The following is a 9,675-nucleotide window of genomic DNA, read 5'->3' as shown; positions in this document are numbered from 1 at the left end:
AGATTATATTCCTTTATAAGAGTTTTTACAATGACCGGAGGTGAATGAGGCGAAATAAATATTTTTTGCTAATATAAATAAAACTTTTATCTTTAAATAATTATTTACTATAAAATTTCTATTTTAAAAACGAAAGTTTTTTTTTTCCATTTTATATCAAATTTTAGGTATAATTGTTTTTTTTAAATCAATTTATTTGATTTTTTTATAAAAATAAGTATTTTTATTACACTATGTAAATATATCCGAATCTAATCAATGAGATAATGAGAATAACTACCGGCCGTAAAATAAATGTATATATCAATTTAAAAAGATAAAGCCATGCTTTAATTATTTTTAAATGGCAATCACTTATACAAAATTTATTATTGTAAATTTACTCGATAATTGAAAATTATATATGCTGAGCAAATTTAAACATTAACATTAATTCTCCTTAATTGGATTAAGCAATAAAAATAGTTTTTAAATTATTACTCGCCACTTATCTAGGAAAAATGAAATGGGGTGCTTGTAGAGATAGGCACTTGGCAAATCGAAAAATTTTTTTAAAGGGAGGAAGTAGTGTTGCTGAAATGATCGATTTGTTTTTTAAAACAGCCGTAATAAGATTTTAGCCAAAATATTATTATGTTGTTAGCATCGAGTTTTAGAAAATAGATGTTTCCAAGCATTTCTGCGAGATGTGAGCAAAATATTTAGGCTACTTACAATGTTATTTTGAGTTATAAACTCCGAGCCGTTTTTTTAAATCGCCATTTTTTAGAACACTATGGGGGAAGAAACCCTTTGGGCGATTTTATTAGCCCTAAATTTATAACCCGATATTATTTAGACCCCCCCTTTTGGGAAAAACTTTGGCAAGATTACATTTTTTTTAAATATATAATTTGTGTTTTTTTTTAAATAATTATTATTTTCTGAATAAAAATCTGTTATAATAAATGGTCATTTTAGAAGGTAAAAAAATAAAATTAGGGTTCTGTATTTGTAATGAGTGACATATTTTACTCATATCTTGGGGAGAGTGAGTGTGGGGGGAGGGGGTAGTATTGAGGATCACACCCCTCCCCGACCCTACCGGTTCCGTCTAGAGGAATAATAATACAATTATTCGATTGGAAACTGTGAGAACTAATGCGAAAAATAGAAATATTCGATTTGATCCCTGCAAGAATCATTTTTTTTCTAAAGCCAATAAGAAAGAAGAAAGAAAGAAAGAAAGAAAGAAAGAAAGAAAGAAAGAAAGAAAGAGAAAGAAAGAAAGAAAGAAAGAAAGAAAGAAAGAAAGAAAGAAAGAAAGAAAGAAAGAAAGAAAGAAAGAAAGAAAGAAAGAAAGAAAGAAAGAAAGAAAGAAAGAAAGAAAGAAAGAAAGAAAGAAAGAAAGAAAGAAAGAAAGAAAGAAAGAAAGAAAGAAAGAAAGAAAGAAAGAAAGAAAGAAAGAAAGAAAGAAAGAAAGAAAGAAAGGGTGTTCCAGTCCTGGGGAGATCGAACTCGACTACGTAATTCCAGTTAATATATATTAGATAATTGGTAAGTCTTTTTATTGCATTTTAATAAATTTTAGTAGGTATTTAGCAGATTTAGGTTGTTTTTTAGAAAGAATTGCTATATGTTGACATATCATCTATCACTAACCGTATTTACGTAGATTTATAATTATATTATAAAGATTTTACTGAGCGATACATGTCAATCGAAAAATTTTCACCCATAATAACGATATATTATTAACTATACAATAAAACTTCATTCTAATTTTTTTCGTTAAATAAAGTTTTACCTTACAAAAAAATGATGTATATAAAATAATTATATCAAATGAAACCTGTTTAAAAATTTAAGTTTAGCTTACTATACGGCTCAACGAAAATAGGATTTGATTATCGGGAAAATATTCTCAGATACATTTTTTTTTGGTCAAACCAGGAATAGGTTATAATATTTGTGTAGATATTTCATGCAGAAATAAATACTATGTCAAACTAAATAATTTACAACCTGTCATGATCAGAAAAATTAAATGACATTTTCAATAAAAAGGTCTTTGAAAATACCTCAAGGCCGGCTTCCCCATCTTTCATTTTATCTAAAAACAACTTTAAAAAAACCGATGCATGTTCTATTGGTCGAACAAATATTTTCTTTATCGCACCTTCTTTAATATAGAAGAGCGCAGGCGTAGCTAGGAGTGGGATTTCCACTTCCTTTTACAAAATTTGTCTGTTTTTCGTACATTTTAAGCTAATATAAAAAAAATTCCCCCCTATACACTCCCCACCTTTTCCACAAAATTGTTAACAATATATTACTATTAAAATAGATTGAAATGAAGTTTTAGTAAAAAACTTCAAACTAAGAGCGGGAGAATTTAACCATAATTCAAAAAAATAAAATAATTTAAATGAATATTTCTGTATTAGAAGCAATCTGTTTTATTTCCGGCAAATGTGTCGTTAAATTTTGAGCGCTTCTTTTAAAGTTTAAAAATCTGATCTTACCGGAAATGTCTTCCAGCATGTTTAGAATACGCCTACTTATATAGATTATAAATGACTACTCAAAATTTATCGGTAAAATTGTCTAAAAATTCATAATAAGATAAGTATTGTAAACATGCTGAAATATATTTATGGCAGTTGAAAAAAAATAACGGATTGTCGCGAACATATCTAATACGCAACAATAAAATAAGGGAAGATGGCATATATATATGTTTTTTAATATAAAATTAATTAGATATTATTTAAAAATCAGTTTTTAACTTCCTCGAACTTCCTCGAATTTGAATTTATTATCTAGCTTCATAATATTAAGATTTTCCTTTTTATTATTATATATGTGAATTCATATTTTTATTTTTCTTCTAAATATACGAAATAATTATTTTAATGAATTTATTAGCTTCATTTTGAAAATGAATGATGCGATTTTATTCATCATAAATTCACATTATAGAAGATTTTGTCTTACAACCGAGCCATAAAAAGTTATTGATAACTTGGGCTTTTTAAGTTATTACTTGTATTGGCTAATTTATTCATTAATAAAAACATCTCTACTACTGCAATCGAATTTTCGGATTTCCAATTTTTTAACCACCGTAAGGTCAACCCTAGATTATAACCAGACTTAAATATACCTTGACCAATACATTTTCAAAAAATTTTTTAATATTGAATTGACATTTTTTGGGATGAAAAATAAAATTTAATAGATAAATAATTTTTATTAAGTCTTTAGCATATATCAGGTGTGTACGCAAGAATAGGGTCTGTGGGGGGGGGGGGGGTGTTATAATAAATTTTTTAAAGAAATTTTATTGTTTATTTAAAAATATCAAACATAAATTTATTAGAACTAATAACTATTTCTAATACATAAATTTATATTAATGCGAATTATAAAAAAAATTATATATATAAACCATCATATAAAAAACTATAAAATAAATGTGAAATAAAATATAAACATATAACTGGCGGTATATGAAAAACTATAAAATAAATGTGAATTATTATAAAGTGATTATAACCACTATATGAATCACTTAAATGACCCAAAATAGAAATTTGGATTTTTTGAACCTTTAAAATTTATATATTGGAAATATAAATTAATACATTTCTTAGGAATAATTGTATTTTGTATGTTATATATTTACATGTAAAATCCAATCTTCGTTGGGATTGAGCTAATTTTTTAATTATCTCATCCTTGCTTGTCGTCAAATGCCTATGAATATTCAAACGATTTCAATCTACTTTCAGAAGTTGCACTTCTTGCTATGTTTTTTAGAGACCTGCAGGCCACCCCCGAGCTGGACAGCATTTTAATTTTTTAAATATACCCGGGCCGGGCCGAATTTTTTAAAAAATATCCGGGCCGGGCTATATATTTTAAAACAGCCTATATTTGAAATCGTTATTATTAGCTATAAAAATCAAAAATAAATATAATTTATTTTAAAAAAACTCCTGGCCTGCCCTGAAAATTTTATTTTAAAAAAAGCCGGGACAGGCTTGAAAATTTTTTTAAAAAACCTGGACCGGGCCGTAAAAAATATTTTAAAAAAATCCGGCCTGTTCCCTGAAAATGGTACCTCTGTAGGGCTCTGTTATTCTTCTTAAAAAAGAGAGTGTTCTCTCATTAGTTTACTAATGGGAAGAGTTGCTAATATATATATAAACCCTTTTAATACATTGGGAATATAATCTAAAATGAATTCAAAGCATCCATAGCATTTTTAGGGACATATCAACCATAGTTAATTTTATAAACATAGTTATTCAGCTAATAAGGCATCATAAGAAACTTTAACATCTTCATGATTAAAATCTAACAAATATTTTTTTTTCAATCACCATCTGAAAAAGGTTAGAAGGCTTTTGTGGAAGTAATATCTGCAAATTGGTAAGCGTTGCATGATGAACTATCATTCATTTATTTAGGTTATAAATGTATCTAAGAGAGAGGGCATTTGTTTTATAATATACTCTACTGATCCTATATTAATGTTTAACGATGAGCTTGCCTTGCTGCAAGTCGAGGGAAATAAATATTTAACACGTATAGCTCTGCTTTTAATTCATCAATAACATATAAAATATGAAATTCTTCATCAACATTAGCCCTAATTTCCTTGAGTTCTAATTAAATGTTCCCCGATATTCTCATCTTCTTAATCAAGTCAATGTCATGTTTTTGAAAAGTATAAATAATACATCCTGATGAGAAAAAAATTTTGGAATAAGCATTGAATCTAATAATTTTCTTGCTTCTGAAGAAATATTTCTTTCAGGCCATTGTGATATTTCAGTAAAAGCAAATAATCGGCTCTTCTAACTCCATAAAAGCTGTTACTGCTTGATGGCGAAGACTCTATCTCGTTATACAAGATTGCAATTTCTTTCTCCCTGTTGGACAAGAAGTTTCAAAAATAATTATTATTTGACTAAAAATTTGAAAATGGTAGATAAATATTACGCCGCTAAAAATTTGAAAATAATTAGTAAATATTACACCGGAAAACTGGAAATCGAAATTAATTGATAAAATAACTTAGTAGATTAAATGATAAATAAATGTAATTAAATATTTATTAGGAGATAGGAATAAATATTAACAAATAAAAATTAATATAAACAATATTATTTTTTGAAAAATATATCCTACATCTGCATTTTTTGGCTTTGGGAAGTGGGAGGGGGGAATTTGTCCCCCAGTCCAACCCCCGGTGCGTAAGCGCCTGGCATATTTTAATGATTGCCATCTTGTTGGAGCAAGTTCGGTCCATTCAATATCTTAAGTCCATAATTTTTTTAAAACAGATATCTTGTTTGTGGATCTGCTGAATTCAGCATAACATTTCATATAAATATGCCCTTTTCTTCCTGCATTGTGAATTGTATGTCACAGGCAACCAATGGGTATAATATTTTCATTCAAAACTAATTATATCATCATTACACTTTGCCTTTTTTTCCAAAATTCACAGTTGCGTTATCGCCACAAACAGCTGTTACATTTGATAATGATAGGTTACAAATTTTCAAAGCTCTACACAAGCATAAAAGCAATATCCTTCGATTTCTCCGAGTCGGATGAAAATATTTTTTAAAAGTTTACTTTGAAACACCTCTTTCTTTAATAAAAATAGTGCTGCATTATTGAAAATGTTTTAGTATTTCCATTATTGGATGTATCAGCTTATAGAAAAATGGATGATTTTCCTTCAAAATCCTCTAAAAATGTGTTTTCTTAGTTTTCAGGAACTAGGATATTTAACACTATTTCTAAGGGCTTTAGTTCTTTTACATTATATGATTTTGGCTATTTTTGAATCAGGAAAGAGAGTACAGGCAACAAGTTTGTAGAGTAATCTGTAGATATAATAACTGAGCGTATATTTTATGGTGTGATATATGAATTGTCTTTTCGCTATGGTATCAACACATAAATTATTGTTTTTGAAGTATAAGTTTATAGATATCATTTTAATGATTCCTTGCCTTCTTACTTCACATTTACATAAGAAACCATTTTCATCATCAGAATCAGAGGATAATTATATGATTTATTATAACAATTTATTTTATTAACTGTAAATGATATTAAATGTTATTATTATATTTTAAATTGGAAAAGTTTTGAAGTTAGATTTTTTTTTCCCCAGAATTCTTTGTTCTTTCCTGTCTCAAAATATGGATAAAAAAAATATACAACAATAAGATGCCTCCCTAAGTGTATGATTGAATTAAAATAAATAAAAAATGAGAGAGGAAATTTCTGGTGGAGCTATATTTAATTATTTTAGAAAGATAGAAAGAAAGAAAGAAAGAAAGAAAGAAAAAATTCTGGAGAAAGCGATAAATAAATAGACAGCGTGTTTTGGACGTAAACTAAAGTGAAAAAATCGGGAAATTATGCCAAAAAATTCTAGTAAAAAAAAAAAATTATTTTTATATAAAGGAAGAAATGAAAATCTAAATTTTTTTTTATATAAAAACCGGATATAATCAATGGGCTACAATGAGTGGACCTAATGACCCATATCAGACCAACTGAGGATTTGTAACTTAATTTTGCGTTATCAGCTAGGCCTATGTAACACGGGGAACTAACTATCCTACACCTTGTTCACAAAATGATGTGGTTTCCGCTAGTGTCACGTTTCGTTGACTATTTGCTCTCGAGCAACGACACAGAGCAGATTACAAACTTCCGTTAGTTTATGGAGAAGACTAATTTTAAGCACTATATGATCATATCTGACAGACCCCAAATTTAGATGTGCAGTCGCACTCATGCTCGGAGTGAAAATCTTAAGAATATGATGTGCTTCACAAGTTGACCAAAAAGCTAAGAGATCCTCTTTCTAATAGATACAAATACATAAGATATGAAAAGTACTATATGAAGTTAATATTCAAACACAACTCAAACCAGCATGATTTTTTCAACAGCAACACTCGACTTATTGATCTTTAGGGAATAAAGGCAAACATGGATATTTGGACTTTACTTGTTGGACTTTGTTTCCGTCTCCCATTACAATTACTAACCACCTTGGAGTTGCGAGAGAAAGAAAGTCCTAAAACATTCGCCGCATATCTACCGATAACGTATTCAACCCCATTAGTTGTATCCCTGTTTATTTTTGAAGAGGCCAAATATCTTTTCCAACAGAGAAGCCCTTCCACATTCTCAAGACCATATTTTAATTTAAACAAAAAAATAGGCGATGATATAATTCTTTTTAATTTCATTTGATTGATTCATGGTCAACTTATGATGATAAAATGCTATTTTTTCAGCATGAGACCTTAAAAGATTTTGGAAAATTAGAACAATTATGCTGGTCGGATCCTACCAGCTGTTAATGAATATTAAGGATTAGTCACTAAAGAAAAAAAACTCATATATTCTATTGGCGACTAAAATATGTAAAATAGATAAAAACTTGGTTTAGATTCACAATTCTTTTTAAAATTTAGTTGGCAGACTAGCGAAGATCAACAAGAACCAGTTCAAACCAACCCAGCAATTTATAAACCAAATAGAATCTAGTTTACTATCTGCCAACATCTGCCCGGGCCTAAAAGACAAAACCGAAATGACCTGTGAGTAACTAGATTCTATTTGATTTTCCCTAAATTTGATTTGAATGCAGCTGGCCACCTTGTCTTAAAATAAGTAATCCTGATTATTGAGTTGTCCGAATCGGCTCAACTGATCTCCGCTCAGAAATATTATTACTATTAACCCTCCGGAGCACTCACTCTTTTAGCGCTGCATCTAAAAATATTTTCAAATTTTTTAAAAAAAGTGATATAAATATTATTACTTTTAACATTACGAGCGTTTTTAAACGCATAGTTAAAAGATGTGAACCAGAAACCAGGTCTAATATGTTAGATCGTGCTGAAAAATCTGATGGTATATATGCTAGATATTTTTTAGATAATAATAATATCTTTTTAAAACTAATTTTAAATAAATTAAATAATTCAAATGATAAATGTTGTTATTGATATTATATATAATATTTATATATAATCATTTGATTATATATTGTTATATGATGATGAAAGATAAAAGTAGAGTATTAAAAATAAAGAGTAAACATATAATTATCAATTTCAATGTTTTTTTTATTTAATAAAATAGATTAAATTTTAATTTAATTTAATATATTTTTTTAAAAATCAATAAAATATTATCAATATCTTATTTCCCCCTATTCAATAAATTTATATATAAAACACTTGACATTTTGTTTAATTTTTTTTAATTTTTTTTAAAATTAGTTTTTTAAAATTTTATTTATTATTATTTATTAAGGGTTCGAATTACAAAATTTCAGAAAATTTTTAAAATTTCAAAGGAATTTTGGAAAAATAAAAAGGGGGAAAGAATTAGGAATTTATGGGAATAAGAAATTTAAAATATTAAATTATCTTTATAGAAAATTTGACATTTTTAGACATTTATTTTTGGAATGGGAGGAAAAAAGATTTGTGATATAGGTCTAGTTTAATGTGTAAAGAATTGGGAGGACTTAAGGGGAGGGGGGAACCAAGTAAAAGATATTGGGAAAAGGTTAGATGGATGGTAAAATATTCTGTGTTTTAGAGGGGTTTCGAATATATTTGGAAGAATTTGGATGCCAAAATCCGGCCCGCAAACAGGAATAATAAAGTTCTATTCAAATCGAATAGACTTTTACAAATTAAACCCGTAAATAAATCGGTTGGCTCAACCCGGTTCAAACCTCGATTAACAACGCTCTCACATTCTCACTCTTTTTAAAAATTTAACAAAAAAATTAAATTATATTTTATTTTTATTTGATCAACTTGTTTAATATTTAAATAAAAAAAAATTTATAGATATATTATACTTATATAGTATATCGATAATAATAGTAAATTTTTTTTATTAAAGAGAAAAAAAATATATCAATTATCTATATTATTTACCTAGATAATTGTTAAGGGTTTGTTACAATATCTTTACTTATTTTTCAAAAAAATACAAATTAATAATAACTAACACCCCTTATGGTCTTGTTTTGGGATCGGAATTCCTTGGGGAATAAAGGAATTTCTTAAATTTTTTAAATAATTTCCACTTAAAAATATGGAAAAATTATGAATCGGTCATAAAATTATTCTGAAATTTTATGGGATGGGCCTTCAATACATAATTGGAATGCATTTCCGGCGAAATCCGATCCCTAAATTTTAAAACGAGTTTTCAATTATGGATTTAAAATGCAAAAAAATAACTGCACAGAAAACCCTATTAAACTATCCCTTTACCTTTTCTCTAATTCCATTTTTTTTGGTGGTACTTTAAAATAAAATCAAAATAATTTACCCTAATACGCCCGTGGGTGTCGTGGGCTTTAACTGATACGCCTTTGACTTAAAACAGTGTTAAACGGCTAACCCAATATCTAAAAAGCCAAAAAATAAAATTCACCTCCAGGAAATTTTGCTCAGAGATTGGCTGAATTTGGACTTAAAACGATATTTCGAGGCTTTGCATAATATATAAAATTTGGCTAAATCGAACCGTTAATTTAACAACACTGACTAAGTAAATAATTAATATTTATCATTTAAAAATTAAATCTTTCTAGTTTTTTTTTTTATTTTAAAATCAATA

Source organism: Gordionus sp. m RMFG-2023, chromosome 4, assembly GCF_954871325.1.
Source record: "Gordionus sp. m RMFG-2023 chromosome 4, tfGorSpeb1-WG-v2, whole genome shotgun sequence".
Classification (NCBI taxonomy): Eukaryota; Metazoa; Nematomorpha; class Gordioida; order Chordodea; family Parachordodidae; genus Gordionus; species Gordionus sp. m RMFG-2023.
The sequence above is the reverse complement of the archived record's forward strand: the minus strand, read 5'-3'. Positions refer to the sequence as shown.